Consider the following 18,212-nt stretch of genomic DNA (forward strand, 5'->3'; position numbering starts at 1 on the left):
ACATGGAGACTTTTTGTGACTATTGCGATGCGATTTCTCAAACCGGTGTAACTCAAGACCAAATTCGATGGGTCTTATTTCCTTTTTCTCTAATTGGCACCGCAAAACAATGGTTGAAAGGCCTTGATAAGGCTACTCACGGAATTGACTCTTGGAAGAAATTGGCTCTAGCTTTCTACAAAAAGTTCTACCCACCGGAAAAGACTAACATGCTAAGAGCTCAAATTACGGGCTTTAAGCAAAGAGATGAAGAATCCTTGTATGAAGCTTGGGAGCGATTCAAGGGAATTTGTCGCTCATGTCCTCATCATGGACTTAGTGAGTGGTTCTTGGTACAACAATTTTGGAATGGTCTTTATGAAGACTTAAGAAACATTCTCAACATGGGATCAAATGGTATGTTCACCGAAGTTGACGATAATCAAACTTGGAACAAGATTGAGGAAATGGCGGTCCATAATTCACAATATAGTAGACCTCGCAAGGCTACTAGAGGAGGAAAGCATGAAGTGGACTCTATTACTCAATTGGGTGCTCAACTTAGTGCTCACATTGATACCATCAATTTGAAGTTCGAAAAAGCTATGGCTAGACTTGAAGAAGCCTCAAAATCACTAAAGCAACATGTTAATACCATGATGGCATCTTCATCAATCCCAAGTGGGATATGTGAGAATTGTGGAACTTTGGGACATGACCAAAGTGAATGTAGGGGAACAAATGAACAAGTGAATGCTTTTCAAGCATACAAGAGTGGCACCCCTTATTCAAATTATTACAATGAAAACACCAAATTCCACCCAAATCTCTCATACAAAAGCCAAAATGTTCAAAACCCTCAACCAACTTACACCCCACCTCCCATGAGAAACCAAAATCAAAGACCCTTTTACAACCAAAACCAAGGTTACCAAAATCAAACTCCATACAATCAACAAAATGACCAAGGTTTTGATGTTCAAAAAGCGGTCCTTCAAATGCAAAAGAATCAACAAGAGTTTTTCACTCAAATGCAAAAGGATAGTCAAGCAAAGGAAATCACCATCAACAACATCCTAGCCCACACCAAAATGTTGGAAACCCAATTGACTCAACTAGCATCTTCAAGCTCACAAAGACAAAAGGGGCAATTACCACCTCAAAGTAATCCCCCGAGACATGAAACGGTTAGTGCCATTCACTTGAGGAGTGGTACAAGGTATGAAGCACCGAAAAAGCAAGTTGAGGTTGAAGTTGTGGAAGCTAGTGACAAAGAAGAAGTTGTGCAAAACTCCAAGGATGGAGAACCATCAAAAGAAGAATTTTCAAAGAGAAATGAAGAAAAGGCCAAGGAGAAGGAGCCCATTGTGATTAGACTTCCTTTTCCAAGTCGTCAAGCTAAGCCCAAATTTGATGAGCAACTTGGAAAATTTATGGAAATTGTGAAGAATTTGGAAGTCTCGATTCCTTTCACGGAATTAATCAATCATGTGCCGGCCTATGCAAAGTACATGAAAGACATCCTTACGAAAAAGAAGTCGATCCGGAAGCATAAAACTACCGCCTTCACTAAGGTGAGTAGTGCAATCCTTCAAGGGAGTTCACCTCCGAAACTTAAAGATCCGGGAAGCTTCTCAATACGTGTACCATTGGCGACACAACGATCAACAAAGCCCTATGTGACCTAGGGGCTAGTGTGTGTGTTATGCCGTATTCGGTAAGTAAAAGGTTAGGGATAGGAGAGCTTAAATGTACCAATATTACACTCCAAATGGCCGATAGATCGACGAAGACACCATTAGGGATATGGGAAGATGTTCCCATAAGAGTTGGGAAATTTTTCATCCCAGTGGACTTTGTCATTGTTGACATGGAAGAAGACTCCAATATTCCAATCATTCTAGGTAGACCTTTCTTGCACACCGCGGGTGCGGTGATAGATGTGAAGCATGGAGAGCTCACTCTAGAGGTGGGAGATGAGAGCATAACTTTCAATCTTGACAAGACCATGAGAGCTCCCCGTTTGCATGAACCATGTTTTATGGTTGATCATTATAGCCGGAAGGATGATAGGAAGAAGTCGGAATTCCAATGGAAGAAGAAAGTTGATGATGCTCCATCAAAAGAGCAAGTGAATTGCAACAAAGAGAGCTCGAAAAGCTCACCCATGACAAGTGAAGAGGATGGCCTCATTGGCCAAAACAAGAAAGAAGGAGAGTTGTCTCTATCAACTCAAGAGATTTTTAATGATCAAGTAGATGAAGTTTGTGGTCTTTGGGACGATGAGTTTGAAGGGATTTTCAATCCCTACATTGGTAGTGCTATCGATCAAGACCAACATGAAGGACAACAAGTGCAAAGATCTATTGAGGATCTTTATCATGATAATGAATAAGCTTTTGACTACTTCTTCAACGAGTTGAGTAACATCAACAACACCTTGAACATGCCCCCATGACATCTCACTAAGGATGAGAGTTTGGTGGAGTCCTCTCCAAACCACCATTTGTAAATATTTCTAACTCCCTAACTTGCATTTTAATTCTTACATTGCATTTTTGTCATTTTAGATTTTTATGCCTTGATCAAGATATTCATCATTTTGAGAGAAGTGAGGGAGGGACTAATGATTTTATTAATGTGTAGTGCTTTAACTTAGTGTGGGGATAGCAATTGCCTAGGCTATTCATGCCTTTGTAGTGCCTCTACAATGAAGAACACGGGATTTGAAGAATGAAAATGACACGAGATATGCAAGTGCACGGATCGACCTGAATCCGGGTAGACCAAGTGGAATCCGAGCAGCTTAAGGGTAATCCGCTCGTCTTATAGGAATCCGAGCGTCTGTGGAAGAATCCGTCCGTCCTAATGAGCTGCTAAATCAAAAATTTTGGTCTGTAAGAGAATCCGAGCGTCCTAGCTGAGAAGACGCTCGTCTTATTTTGTCCGCTTGTCTTTGTAGAAAGACGCTCATCTTCTGCCAGTGCAAATTTAGCAAAGTTCCTGTAAGAGAATCCGCTCATCTTTGAGGAAAGCCGCTCGTCTTTGATTCAGAATCCGCTCGTCTTCACTGAAAGACGCTCGTCTTTAGGCGAGTTTTCCTGAAGCTAAATTGAGCAGAATCCGAGCGTCCCGACAGGAATCCGCTCGTCTTCCCTCTGCAGTTTTGAATTTTTCGGGTGTTTTAATACCCATTCCCACATTCATTTCATTCATTCATTCATTCAAACACTACCCATAAACCCCAAAAACCCTCATCCTCTCCATCACCAAAAACAAAATTTCTCAACCAAATTCAACAAAATCAAATTCAAACTTCCTTACAACAACAATTAATCACTCCTTTTGCAACAATAACCAATCCAAGCACCAAAATCTTCAACCTTTGAGTCGATTTTTGAAGAACAAAGCAACATCCTTTCATCTTGAAATCGATTTGGGTATAATTAGAAATTGAAATTTTCAATCTTTTCTTGGTATAATCAACAATGGCAAGAACAAAAGGAGCAACAAAGGCACTCAAGGCAAAGGCACTTTCGAAAAGGCAACAAAGCCTTCAAGCAAAGAAAGCTTCAATGGCTATGGTGGTTTCTAGTGCAAACTTAGAAGTTCAACAACAACAAGATCCTCCCTTGGAAGCAACAACAACGACAACTCCGGAAATTGCTCAATTATAAAACTATCCGGAGGTAATTTTCATTTCTAACTTCTATAGAGATACATTTGCCAAGTATGCTAAGAAAGCCATTTTGCCCACCAAATTCATTTCTGAAGATGCCTTGAACAAATTGGGTGTCCTTGAACAAACAAAAACCTTCTTTGAAGCCATGGGGTTGGGAAAATTTTTTACTACAAGAGAATTGACATACCCCTCCCTTACCTTGGAATTCTTAAGTTCATTGAAAGTGACTAAGGTAGAGACTAGAGAATACATCGAGTTTCGTCTTGCCAATGTGAATAGGCGCATCACCTTTGATGTTTTGAGTAAGGTATTAGGCCTTAGTGATACACCATATTATCACAAGATGCCCGAAAAGTATGACCCCGCTCCTCTTTGGGAGGCGATTTCCGGGAAGAAATTTGTGAGCTTTCATGCTTGTCGCGCTCTATTAGTCCACCATCCGGGCATTAGAGTGTGGCACAAGGTCATCGGGAATACTATAATTGCAAGAAAAGGCACTAATCACTTTACAAAGCTCGATTGTGTTCTACTTGAGTCGGCTTTAAATGTGGGAAGGGAATTCACTAAGCCCTACAATGCTCTAAGGCTTTTGATGGAAAGATGGCTTAATGTTGATTGTGGCAAGGAAGGCACCGCTCATATTGTAAATGGAGGTCTAGTTACTCTCTTGGCCAAGCACTTTGACGCAAATTTCAACAAGGATAACACCTATGTGGCGATCAAAGGGGGTATTCTCATTGACATGGATGCCATGATTTACAAGGACAAGTGGGTCAAGCATAACTCTCTTGACACCAACTATGGGTGGCTAACCAATGATGCTAGATCTTTCACTTTGCCTTCCAAGATATGCCGATTAAGTGCTCATCGAACAAACTACCTACTTCCACTCTCCAAGGGCGCCGAGTACATCATCCGTCAACAAAGGGGTGAAATTGAAGAGCCCTCCTCCTCCATTGTCACACCACCCTACCCATTCAAATATCAAGAGTTCAAACCCAAAGATGTTGAAGTGGGCAATGACTACATGACTCTCCTCATGAGAGAGATGCATAAACAAGCTTATAATGATCAAGTAGATGCATACTTGGCCCAATATCCACCCCTCCTTCATTTAGATAGGCAAGGACTACTTGATCCTTCATGTCCTTTGCCTAGTTGGGCGGATAAGGAAGTCTTCTTTCCAAGCACATCTAGGGGTGAAAGATCGGGTGAAGATGAGAATGTCGATGATGAGGTTGTTGATGATGAGGGTGTTGATGAAGAGGTAGATGAAGAAGTGTGGACATGGCCCACCTGCAAGCCCAGCCGATCTGTGGACATACAACGGTCTTTTTGAAAGCCGCGCTCGGCGGCGTAAAAATGCTTTCGACCAGATCGTTTTAGATCGGTCGGTTTCGTCTCGGTAAAGGTCTCGAAATGATTAAAGATGTTCGGAGTCACCACCAAGCATTTGTGGGATGCCTGGAACCCGTTCGAAATCCACTTTATACCTCGGTCAAATCGAAGCACAAAGCAGGGTTTGACATAGGTACTAAAGATAAGGAAATCGTCCCTCTTTAGCATCCTATCTCTAGAATGACTCTCGTACGCCCTGGATAAGGTCGTCCACTATCCAAAGTTTCCGAGTAAGAGGTGAAGGTAGGTATTGGGAAGCCCTTTAATCAGACACCCAATCCCGCCCGCATTAGCAGCCTCTACTGATCGATCTTGGTTGGTTGAATGCAAAAGTTGATAAAACGGTTTAAATGCATGAATGCGCATCCAATAATTTAAACCTAACCTGTGAGAGCTTTCTAAGTCGGTTGATTTAATACAAGTATCAAGTATAAGATGTCGAGTTGGATTAATGATTGATTTGCATGCAAGACGGAAATTAAACATCCATTTACCGTATTAGGTTTAGGGTGCATAACATGTTCCATTTGTCTTAGTAAGGCATTTTGGAAATATGGTTTTGGATAATCAAATAGTCCTCTGATCCGTCCTATATCCGGGCTAACCGGAGTCGGGATCGTCCTAGACTAATGCTGGAAGGGAACATGCCCTGTACCAGATGACTATATGAGGCGCGAGCCAGCCTGCGATACAAGGGGCCTCCCTCTGGTTTTGAAAGTGAGAAATGGAGAGCCTGTTTAGGCGCGGGTTAGCCCACGGTTTATGTGCCGTGTTCTGGCCTTTTAGAAAATGTTATAAAACGTGTTGAAAATGGGTATTTGAACCCGGTTTGATTTGAAGGGGTCGTTTGGACCGCATTTGTTGATTTGAAGAACTAGACTCGAATAATCGTCATTATTTTGACAATATTTGGTGTCGGGTTCGATTTGACAAACTTGACATGAATAGTTTTGAAAATAATTATGGACTAATTGTTTTAAGTCCATTTGAATGTCATTAGTCGATACTCATCATCGTATCCGGGTTAAAATCCGGCATGGTATGTAGAACCAAGGATGACTTTGTGTTGGTGACCAATATGTTTGTTTGAAAATATAAAGAAATGAAATAAATGGCTTCAAAATACCTTCTAAATGTCATTAACAAAATATTATCACCGAAACACGGATTTAACCGTCATGGTATGAGGAACCAAGGGTGGAAAATGCTTTATGGTTAAAACATGTGAAATAAAATAAAAATGGTTCGAAAATACTTGAAATGGTGAAAACCGATTACAAATATGAAAAATGGATTAAGGGAAATGACGAGAACAAACACGGTTGATCTCTGGTCTGAATACCCCATTTAGGCGCTGGTTAGTTGGTGACCTAAGGGGCTTCTGCCTCAGACCAAAAATCAGTTTTGGCTCGTTTATTCCATGTTTTGGTTCATGTTATGCATATTTTAGCATGTTATAGTCATGAAACAAATGAAAACACAATAAAAGAGGATTTTTACACCCTCATACTTACATGTTTGGTTATGGTGAGTGACCGACGTAAGTGTAATAACTCGTTTGATCGGAAAAGACTCGGTTTATAACCGTTTTGGTAAGTAAAAAGAGTGTTTTAAGCTTAGTGGTGGTGTAGTGGTCGAAGTGGTCGGTCAAGTGATTTAATGCACGATGACGGTACCAAACAATGTGTAAGGCTCGTGTTTACGATCGGTAGGTCGTAGATACGCGTCGGGTTGTGACTTAAGAAGTCGAGTCGAGAATTTTAAGGGAGAAAAGAGGGGGCGGACACTCGCGTAAGTCTCAAATGGGTGGCATTTGAGGGGTACTTATAGGAGAATGAGTGGTTGTGTGAGTTTTGAGCGACGTGGCCACTTGGGCTGCTCAAAGAGGCGCGAGCCACGTCGCGGTTCTTCGAGGTGAGTTGTCGCTTTCACAACAAACGCAATCATGATTTGTTCTATACTAGGTTTTGTAGTCACATGTTTGGTACTTGACCAACATGAATCGGGGAAAACTTAAGGTAGAAGGTTTGGAGAGTTTTGTTTTTGGTGGTTGACTCGGTTTGACTCGTTGTTGGAGTCGGGATTTGAATTTTTGAGTCGGTTTTTGGTCCGGTGTCGGTTTTGACTCTAGTTAGTGTCATTGCGCCCCCGTCGTCATGCATTAAACACTCCAGGTATTTTTGAAATGTTTTGAAATATTTTATTTTCGAAATCGTTTTAAGTTTTCCGACGTAATGTTGTACACAAACTGTCGATCAAACGCCGCGATTCCAAAACATGTTGTAGTCCGATAATCATCGGGTGTTTGTTGAAGTCTCAGCAGATACTGGGTATCTATAGAGCCCCCACTTTGACTGAGGCTTGGACAGGGCGAAAGTCAAAGTAGAGCCCCCAGGTCAATCGAAGATTACAACCTAGAGACCCAAGCGACGTCTAGGCAGCTCGAAAGGATCCGGGCCAAGGACATGCCGTCGGGAAGGGCGACGCCAAGGCGACTCGAGGGTACTAGCCAAGGACCTGTCGTTGGGAATAGTTTAGAGTCTGTCGACTATCCGTGCGGGTCGTTTAAAATCCGTTAGACTACGTACAAAGGCTCGCCAGCCATAAGAAGGAGTCATACCTGAGGCATCTTTGGATATGTCCTTGCACGTTTGCGGATAAAGGCTCGCCAGCCATGACAAGGAAATGTACCCGAGGCATCTTCGGGATCTGTCCTTGAAAGCTTGCGGACAAAGGCTCGCCAGCCATGGTAAGGAAATGTACCCGAGGCATCTTCGGGATCTGTCCTCGAAAGGTTGCGGACAATGGCTCGCCAGCCATGACATGTAAATGTACCCGAGATATCTTCGAGATCTGTCCTTGAAAGGTTGCGGACAAAGGCTCGCCAGCCATGACAAGGAAATGTACCCGAGGCATCTTTGGGATATGCCCTTGAAAGGTTGCGGACAAAGGCTCGCCAGCCATGACAAGGAAATGTACCCGAAGAATCTTCGCGATCTGTCCTTGGACGGTTGCGGACAAAGGCTCGCCAGCTGTGGTAAGGAAATGTACCCGAGGCATCTTCGGGATCTGTCCTTGAAAGGTTGCGGACAAAGGCTCGCCAGCTGGGACAAGGAAATGTACCCGAGGCATTTTCGGGATCTGTCCTTGAAAGGTTGCGGACAAAGGCTCGCCAGCCAATGAGGCGGTCGATTAATGGACCATGGGAATAGCCGCGTCGAATGGGCTTGTTTTGAAAGTAGCGAACTCCTGATGCCGCTGGGGAAATAGTGAGTTTGGATTTTCACTATTTGTTTGAAAATGAGGGGGTTCCACGAGGAAGCCCCCTGCTGGTATTTGAAGGAATAGTGATTTTGGAATCTTCACCATTCGTCGTTCTTCTTTGCACTTGAAGTGGCGGTTTCGATCACCGTTTGTTTTAATTTTGAAGAAAAATAGCAAATTTTAAGTTCGCTATTACGTTTGAAGTGACGGTTTATATGCCGCCGTTGACATTTGTAAGAAATAGTGAATTTGGAATCTTCACTATTGATTGAAGTGACGGTTTATGTGCCGCCGTTGACATGTGTGGAAATAGTGAATTTGGAATCTTCACTATTAATTGATGTGACGGTTTATGTGCCGCCGTTGACGTATGTGGTGAAAATAGTGGAATTCAGTTTCCAACTATTATCTTGAAAATGACGGTTTTAATTGTCGTTGCTTAAAATTTGGAGAAATAACGGTTTTTGAATTTTCGCTATTATTTTTGAAAAATTTTTTTGAAGGAAAATAGTGAATTTGATTTCACTATTATTTTTGAAGTTGGCGGTTTAGATCGTCGTTTGCTTGAAATTTTTTGAAAATAGCGAATTTAAGTTTTCACCATTTGATTGAAGTGACGGTTTATGTGCCGTCGTTTAAAGCCTTCGAAAATAGTGAATTTAAATTTTCACTTATTTGTTTTTGTTTTTGAGAAAGTGACGACCTTTAATATCGTCAAATGAAAATTCGAAGTTTGTTATGTGGAAATTGGGCTAAAGCCCAAAATTCGCTGAAAAAAGCAAGGGACACCTGATTGAGGCGCGAGCCACCTGGCGAACCAAAGGGGCTTCCCTTTTTTCTGTAAACAAGACGCGAGTTCAGGCTGCAAACCATTCATCATCTCGTCTTCTTTTTTTTCGACAAAACAAAGCCAAATTCGCCATTGTTGGACCTTCTAGCTCGCTTGAATTCTTGCCCTCATCAACAATGTCATCTCAATGTATGTATTTCCTCTTGAATCCATTTAAATTTGTTGATCTTTAGCTTGATTGAATTAGGGCGAATTTTACCCTAGAAAATCAAATTGGGCGTTTTTGATTGAGCCCATTTCGAGTGAAATTGATGCTTGCATTAGGTTAGAAACCTGTTTAGGAGTATAGGGTTGCTTTTTGTTTGCATTTTTGTCCCCGTTCCCGCTCCCTATGCTTGAAAAACGTGTGTGAGGTGAGAAACCGTCTCATTTTGCAATGCCAAGTTTATTTGCTTGGGTAGTGGGTCCCACTAGGTTGCTTTGTAGTTCGGAAAACCCGTATTCGCCATTTATGGACCTTCGTTGGATATTGTGGGCAAAATTGGATTTTTGCCTTTTGTGACGGTCTTATGTCTGACAAAATAAGCGTCTGTTTGGGCTTGAATTGAGTCAGTTTGCCTTGAAATGGACCTCATTGGTAATTTAGGACACCTTGAGGCGTGATAAAATCACGTTTGCCTTTTTGCGGTCGTTTTTTAAATTTTTGACCGGTTTGGGCTCAAATTAGCGTATGAGTTGCTTTTTTGAGTCGCAGAAAAATACCCCATTGTGTCGGGAATGTATTTTGGTTTGCAGGCGGACCTTGTATGTGTCTTAAAATGCCGTTTTTGTGGTTTTGACTCGTCTTTAACTTGAAAAGAGGGGCGAGTTGTTTTTGTATTTTTTGTGAACTGTTTTGTTTGGTTGGATTTTGGTCGGGATTGCCCTTGTTTTGTTTTGCAGGTTGTTTTTGCTTTTTGAATTTATCCATTTCATGCCGTCGTAATGCCGAAATTTTGGCTGACGTTTTTTGTTGTTCTTTTGATCGCAGGGTATCATTTGGGACCCATGGGGTCCGTTGTTGAGGCCTTAGAGGAGGAAGTCGATCCAGGAGGAACTGCAGTGGCCGAGGAGGCTGCCGTATTCGAGGCGGTGGTGGAGGATGCTTCCGTAGAGGAGCAGAGGCGGCTGACGTGGCCGGTTTGTCCTTTTCGTTATGGCTCATAGACAGGATGGCTGATGATTGGGGGTCAGCACCGGAATGGTGCATTTCATCATGGTTCTTGGCCTTCTCATCATCCGAAGTCTGCAAGACACTGTCTTCATTTTTGTCGTGGAGCAGGAACGGGGTATTACCATAATGGTAATCACCTCTGCTTCCGTTGTTGCTCCTTTGTTTCTTGTATTGCTCTCTTTCTTTTATGTTTGAGAGGATAGAGAGTGCTCAGTTCGGTAGGTGGCGGATAGCCCCTAGTTCGTTGTCTTAGGCCAGTGTCTGTATGATAAACGGTTGTTTTAGGCCAGTGTCTGTATGATAGACGGTTGTTTTAGGTCGGTGTCTATATGATAGACGTCTGTACTAGATACTGTTTTTACGGTCAGTTGTCCATATCAAACGTGTGTCGATGTATTTTGCGTAAGGCGGTTTGTATATATGTGTTTTTGGATCATGGTTCGTTTTGTGATTTTTGGCTTTTTCTTTTGTGTTGTGTTTCGGAGGAGTGCTGTCGGCTGTTGATTCTCCTTTTGCTCCGCACTAGTTCCTGCATTGTTAGTGTAGAAAACAGGCAACAGATAGCACGTATACATAAACGCAAACACGTAGAAGCATTTGATTGAAAACACGTAAAGCATTTGATTGAAAATCAAAATTAACCAAGATGACTTGAAGTTAAAATTGAAATTTTGAAATGAATTTTGAAAATTCTGTGACAAATCGTCACGTTCGGAATTCAAAAGGAATTGATTTGAAAATTTGAGCAATTAACTCGTGTCGTGAATTAAATTGCATCGAAATTATTGAAATTGAGTCGAAGAATTCAAACTCAAACCGTCAGGAAAGAATTTTTAGAAAATGATTTTTGCGAGTATATTTGATTTTTGATTTTTGTGAGATCAAGACTCGAATTTGTGAGTGCTTGAATTTTTGAGGAAAATAGATGTCGTGTTATCAATTTTCGATTTTTATTTTTGCTGGGAAAATTGCGAAAAAAAGCGAAAAATTTTCGGAATTTCGACTGACATGGAAACAATCCGTCGCGGATCGGGGCGACTAGCCCTTCCCCCTTAAAAAAAGAAATAAAAATCCTTATGTTTAAAGCTGCGTCATGAAAACCGTGTCGAATTTCGTAAAACGCGAAAACAAGGAAATGTGAGTGTGAGGAGACACAAAATATCCTGAATCATCCCGAAGAGGCGCGAGCTTCCTGGCGGGAGGTTTGAGGTGTCAGGAGAAAACACATGTTGAAAGAGACAAGTCAACAGCGGGAATCATGAGGAAGGTCCAAAGAGGCGCGAGCAGCCTGGCGATGGAAGCCAGCTCTCCCCTTTTTCTGAAAAAACGCGCTGATCAGGTTTGTATAAATAGTGATGTTTGTGCTTCATTGTTTCATCATCCGAAACAGAAAAACATCTCTACAAAACCACTTCTTCTTCCACAAAAATATTTCATGGATGCTTTTGAGAACGCATTGCGACAATGGTGCCGGGATTTGTTGCCTCCCGAAAAGTATCAACTCGCTTGCATGGGAGTTGGTCAATTTTTGGTGCTTCGTCAAGTCAAGGTGAAACCTTCGTTCCTTGAAGCATGTTCTCGGTTTTGGGATTCGAAACATCATGTTTTCGTTTTCCCGAAAGGTGAGCTTTGTCCTCTTGCCGAAGAAGTTGGAGCCATTGGTGGGTGGCCGGGTTGTGCTCCGGTGCTTCCTCCGACTCGGTTGTGCTATAAGGAGAAATTTCGTTCCATGTTGGGCTTGTCAACAAGCCAAATCAACTTTCTTCTTGCTCCACATGGGGTGGACATGTTGGCTCTTATCAACATCTTTTCAAACCAATTCGATGCTAATGTCTCGGAGGTGGCTAAGAGAAGGGCTCTTGCATTTTGCCTCGTCCATGTGTACCTCTTTGTTGATGTCTTGAAGAAGGAGGGGCCAAGATGTCATGGTAGCATGACCCTTATCCATGTGATTGAGCAAATGGAGCATGGTAGAGATCCATCATGGTTGGTGCTTGGAGAGATCATCCAAGCTTTGGACAAGGAAGACTCTCTTAGAGAAGCTCCCTCTTTTGGGTCCCCAAGGATCCTTCAAGTGTGGCTATTGGAGAGGCTAAGGTATGTAGAGCCTCCAGTTAATCCTTCTTCTTATTCCTTCCGTCATCTTACCATGAGGAAGAAGTTGTACCCGGATAGTTTTGCTTCCACCGAGGCCTATTAGGCCGCAAGATTGGCGGAGCAGGGCGGTCCTCATATCCGTTCGGTGGTGCCGTGGTGGCACTTGAGGTCCTTCACAGGGTTGCCTGCTTCGGGTGCTAGTCCTCGTTCTTTGATGGTGGTTGGTTTGAAGGTTGTTTCCTTCATATATCCTGAAAGGCTCATGAGGCAAATGGGGCGTCAACAAAAGGTGCCCGCTCAAGATACTCTTGTTCAAGAGAATATTTTCCGGAATTCCAAGCTCGTGGAATTCTTCGAAAGATGGTGGGCCACTCGGCCACTTTGGGAGGTACCAAACCCCGTTGCCACGACATGGGTGACTCCCGCTTATGTCAAGTGGTCACGAGCTCCGTCCTTGGAAGAGAGATCCAAATTTCGTAAGGACGAGGTCGTCGATTTGAAGTATCGAGAGGTTGGCAAGGCCAACCGTGCCTTCTTTGAGGAGTATGTCGAGGGAGCTACTCCCGATGTGATGAGACCGCCGAAGAGGAGGAGTTCTGGCCCCAAGAATATGGTGGGATGTGCATTGGCTCGTCTTGGGTCGAACATGGGGTCTTGTGCTAGACCGGAGGCCGTCGCCGTCTTAGATCCGTGGAGGATCCGTTCTGAGGAGGAAGTCCATGCTAGGCGGGCCAACAAGAAGAACAAGGGGAAGATGTACCTTGAGGGAAAAGGCAAGGGTAGAATGGAAGAGTGAAGACCTCCATTACCCACTTTATTATTATGTTGTACTATTGTTGTGAGTTTTTATTATGTTGTACTAGCTAGTTATTGTATGTTTTGTGCTAGTTTTATTATGTGAGGTGTTTTAGTTGACACCTTAGCTTTGAAAAGTTGTAGACTCGTCGAGCTTTATTTGTTGTTGAAGTGTAATCCCTCCCATTATTAATTAAATAAGAGGATTGCTCGTGTCGAAAATTGTGAACACTTGTTTCTTCCTTCCATTTGGTAAAGGCAATTCGATTTGAATCGTCCTAAACACTTGCACTTGGAAAAGTGGTATTTTGTGGAAAGGGAGAAAGGCTCATTTTGTATTTTGTGGGAAAGGGAATGGCTTTCCCTTTCTCTTTTTGGGATGTTTTTTTTGTGTATGTGGGATTTTTGTATGAGGATGGTTGTTTTTTTATTGTGGGAATGGTTGTATCCTTCTTGTGTAAGAAAGGACTGCCTACGTATTCACCCGAAGAGGTGAAATCAAACCATGGTCGTAGTTCGAAATGTTTTATGAATTTGAATTGGGTTTTGTGGTTGTATCCCTCAAGCGTAAGGGGGACTGCCTATGTATTCACCTGAAGAGGTGAAATCAAACCATGCTCGTAGTTTAGGGGGTTTGTTTTAGTGCAAATGGATGTTGCCTTTGACGAATCAAAGGACATTTGAAACGGGCAAGGTGTCGCAGCTTAGACTCGATAAAACATGCAATTTCAAATCAGAACACGTTGAGGAACTTGACTTGAAAAGGGTTGAGGTGGTTGCTAGTTGTAAAACTAGGCTAGGTCGGTTGTTGTTATGATTCAAAGGTAGTATTTCTTGAGTTGGTCTAGGTTGGTCGGGTTTGTAAAGTCCTCCCCATCTAGGTCACTCAGTCTCACTGCGCCCCCCGAACGTATTTTCTTGACCAGGTATGGCCCGACCTAGTTGGGTTTGAATTTTCCCCTCGGATCGACGGGTAATGGTGCTCGAACTGACTTGAGGACCAAGTCGCCCTCCTGGATGTTCCTGGGTTTAACCTTCTAGTTGAATGCCCGTTGTATACGTCGTTGGTATAGCTGGACGTTGTGCAAGGCGTTGAGTCGTCGTTCGTCTAGAAGAGTGAGTTGCTCGTACCTTCGACGGGTCCATTCCGCCTCAGGGACTTGACTCTCCAGTAGGATGCGTAGAGATGGGACCTCTAACTCTACTGGTTGAACCGCCTCCATACCGTATGTTAGGTAGAAGGGTGTGGCGCATGTCGGTGTTCAAATGGAGGTTCGGTATCCCCAGAGTGCGAATGGGAGTTTGCTCGGCCAATCGCGGTAGTTGTCTTGCATTTTCTTGATAATGGTGACAAGAGTTTTGTTCGCCGCCTCCACCACTCCATTGGTTTGGGGACGGTAGGGGGATGATCGATGTCGCTTGATCTTGTATTTGTCCAGCAAGGCCTGAGTTTCCGCCTGGAAGTGAGAGCCTTGATCGTTGATGATTTCATGGAGTACCCCATATCGGCAGATGATGTTGTTTTGAATGAACTTGGCCACTTGTTTGGCGTTCAAGACTGCATATGACTGTGCTTCCACCCATTTGGTGAAGTAGTCGATGGCGACGAAGACGAAGCAATGCCCCTTGGTGCCTATCGGGTTGACTTTCCCGATGATGTCGATGCCCCAGGTTGAGAAAGGCCAGGGTGATGTCATGGTGTATAAAAGGGATTGTGGTATGTGTTGTATGTTGGCGAATATTTGGCAATTGCGGCAATGTTTGACGTAGTTACGGCAATCGGCTTCCATGGTGGTCCAGTAGTAACCTAGCCGCATGATTTTCCGTGTAAGAATCACTGCACTCATGTGAAGGCCACATTCTCCGTCGTGAACCTCTCCCATGACCTTTTTGGCTTTGTGATGGTCAATGCAAAGGAGGAGAATTCCTTGGGGTGTTCTTTTGTAGAGTTGATTTTGGTTTATCACGAATTGTGATGCAAGTAAACGGATGGCTCTTTGTCCTCTTTGATCAGAGTTGGGAGGGAATTCGTTTTTGGTTTTGTAATTGAGGATGGCTTGGTACCATGGTTCATCATGGCTTTCCTCGTCGTCGATAATGGCACAAATGTGAGCTGGCTCGCTCCGTCTCTCGACACATAGGGGTATTGATATCATGTCATCAGGTATGTTGACGAGCACGGCCAGTTTTGCCAGGGCATCAGCAAATTGATTTTCCTCTCGCGGCAAGTGGAAGTAGTCGACTTGGTCGAAGAACTCGGCCTCTTGATTGATCTTTGCTCGGTAGGGAGCTAAGCTGTCAGAACGGATTTTCTATGATCCGTACACCTGATTGATGATGAGCGAGGAATCACCGTGGACCCTCAGTCTCTTGATGCCAAGTATGATGGATGCTTCTAGGCCGATGAGGCATGCTTCATATTCAGCGGCGTTGTTAGTGACGGCAAAGTCTAGCTTGACCGAGATCGGAACATGTTCTCCCTCTGGTGAGATTAGAAGGATTCCTAAACTGAAGTCTCTCAGATTAGATGCACCATCAAAGTATAGGTCCCATGCGTCGGAGTCGGCACAAAGGATGTCTTCGTCAGAAAGTGACCATGTGTCGGTCGTTGGATCCACGTTGACGGGATTTTCTGCTAGGAAATCAGCGACTGCTCTTCCCTTGATAACCTTGAGGGGTACAAACTTGAGATCAAATTCGACAAAGATCGTGTCCACCTGAGACGACCTTCCGTTTAGTACGGGTTTTTCGAAGATGTATTTAACCGGGTCCATCTTGGAGTAGATGTGGACCGAGTAGCTGAGCATGTAATGCCGCAGCTTCTTTGTTGACCATACTAGGGCAAGGCATGTCTTTTCCAGTTGGGTATACCTCGTCTCGTACTCAATGAACTTTTTGCTGATGTAGTAGATGGCTCGCTCTTCGTTGCTAACTGTTTGTGCTAGCATTGCTCCCATGGCTGTGTTGGTAACAGTCAGGTATAGGGATAGAGGTATCCCCGGTTGAGGTGGCATGAGGACAGGAGGTTTGGATAGGATTTCCTTTATCCTGTAGAAGGCTTTCTGACAGTCGTCGTCCCAATCGGTGTGATCGGAGGCACGAAGCTTCTTGAATATTGGTTCAGAAATCATAGTGAGCTTGGCAATGAACCGGCTGATGTATTGGACCTGACCGAGAAATCCCCGAATCTCCTTCTCGTTCCTAGGCCGAGGCATTTGTTGAAGGGCTTTGATTTTGGTTAGATCAATCTCAATTCCTCTCTTGCTGACGACATGTCCTAAGAGTTTTCCGGAGGTGACCCCGAATGCACACTTTTGAGGGTTTAGTCTCATGTTATATTTCCGTAGACGAGCGAAGAATTTCCGGAGGGCACTGATGTGGCCGTCCCGTTCTTTTGTTTTGACGATCATGTCATCGACATATACCTCTACCTCCTTGTGCATCATATCATGTAGGAGAGTGGTAGCGGTTCTCCGATAGGTTGCTCCGGCGTTGATGAGGCCGAAAGGCATGACCGTGTAGCAATATGTACCCCACTGTGTAGTGAACGAAGTCTTGTGCATGTCTTCCTCAGCCATCTTAATCTGGTTGTACCCAGCATACCCGTCCATGAATGATAGGAGAGCATGTTCGGCAGTGTTGTCTACCAGAATGTCAACATATGGCAAAGGGAAGTCGTCCTTTGGACTCGCCTTGTTCAGATCCCTGAAGTTGACGCAAACCCGAATTCTTCCGTCTTTCTTTGGTACGGGCATAATGTTGGCCACCCAATCCGAGTATTCAGAAACCTTGATGAAACCATCCTTAAACTGTTTGTCTACTTCTTCTTTGATTTTTAGGGCCTACTCAGGACGCCTCCGGCGTAGCTTCTGCTCCACAGGTTTAGCCCCGAGTTTAATAGGTATCTGGTGCTCTACAATTTCTCTGTCAATCCCAGGCATGTCTCTGTAAGACCAGGCGAACACGTCCTTGTATTCGTGGAGGAGGTCAATGAACTGTTGTCTTTCCGAGGGGTCCAGGGTTGTCCCTATCCTAAGTTCTTGAGGTGTATTGGCGGTTCCTATGTTAATAGGTTCGGTCTCCTCAATGATGAGGGTTCTAGTTTCCCGTTTGTCAAGTTCTTTGGCTAAGTGAGGTGGGTAGTCACTCAAGTCAAATTCCTCATAGTCATTCAGAATTGCATTGCAGTTAAATTGAGACGAGTCGTAAGCAAACTTAGCGTTCATTAAGTTGACACGAGCGAAAAGCTCGTAAAGGACAGACATCTCATGGTCAGTCAGAGGCGACACAACAGAGGAAGTGGCCCCTGGAACAGGCTCCAGGTTGTCACCTTTCATGGGAGTGGGGGTGACCCTAGTAGACTCAGCCTCTGAATCAGCCACGACTTTGTGATAAAACAGTGGGAAGGGGACCTTGACTAGGACATCAGGAGTGTTAGGAGTTACGACATACTCTTACTCTGACTTAGACTCAGACTCTTCTTCACTTCCCTCCTTGAACATAGGGCCTTCTCCAGTTGTTATCTTGAGAATGCGGCCTTGGCGATCGGTCCACTTGAGGGTCTTCCTCCAGCCTTGGGTAGCCTTCTCCGGGTCAGTATCGGAGATCAAGGTGGTTGGATCAAATTGATTGTCTTTCAGGGCGATGTTGATGATGTCCTCATAGTCGAGGTGTTTGACGTTATCTTCCCCAAAGAGGAGCGTGACAGCTTGTCCGTCCAGGCATGGTGACGGCTTGGACTCAGTTGATGCAGCTTCGATGTTGTCGGGGATAAAGTAGCAGTCCTGGAAGACTTCCACTCCCGGGTACCTTGCCTTCACCACAGAGTCATAGATTGGCTCCGGAAAGCCATGGTAGAGCTCGGACTCTCCCTCGGGGACAATGTATACGTTGAGAGTCAGGTGGTAGGGACGGAGGATAACCCCGTGCTTCTTGCGTTTTCGGACCAGGAGGTTCATCTCCTGGATATCTTCGTCGGTAGGTTCGTATCCCAG

The 18,212-nt window shown here is 44.0% G+C and overlaps 1 non-coding gene across 1 annotated transcript; it reads right to left on the minus strand.

Annotated features, from left to right (window-relative positions):
- Positions 1 to 209: 209 nt before the first annotated feature.
- Positions 210 to 316, minus strand: LOC141604316 (small nucleolar RNA R71). Its single transcript, XR_012526021.1, has one exon. It is a non-coding gene; the product is annotated as a small nucleolar RNA R71 (small nucleolar RNA).
- Positions 317 to 18,212: the final 17,896 nt, after the last annotated feature.

This window comes from Silene latifolia, chromosome 9 (genome assembly GCF_048544455.1).
Source record: "Silene latifolia isolate original U9 population chromosome 9, ASM4854445v1, whole genome shotgun sequence".
NCBI classification, from domain to species: domain Eukaryota; kingdom Viridiplantae; phylum Streptophyta; class Magnoliopsida; order Caryophyllales; family Caryophyllaceae; genus Silene; species Silene latifolia.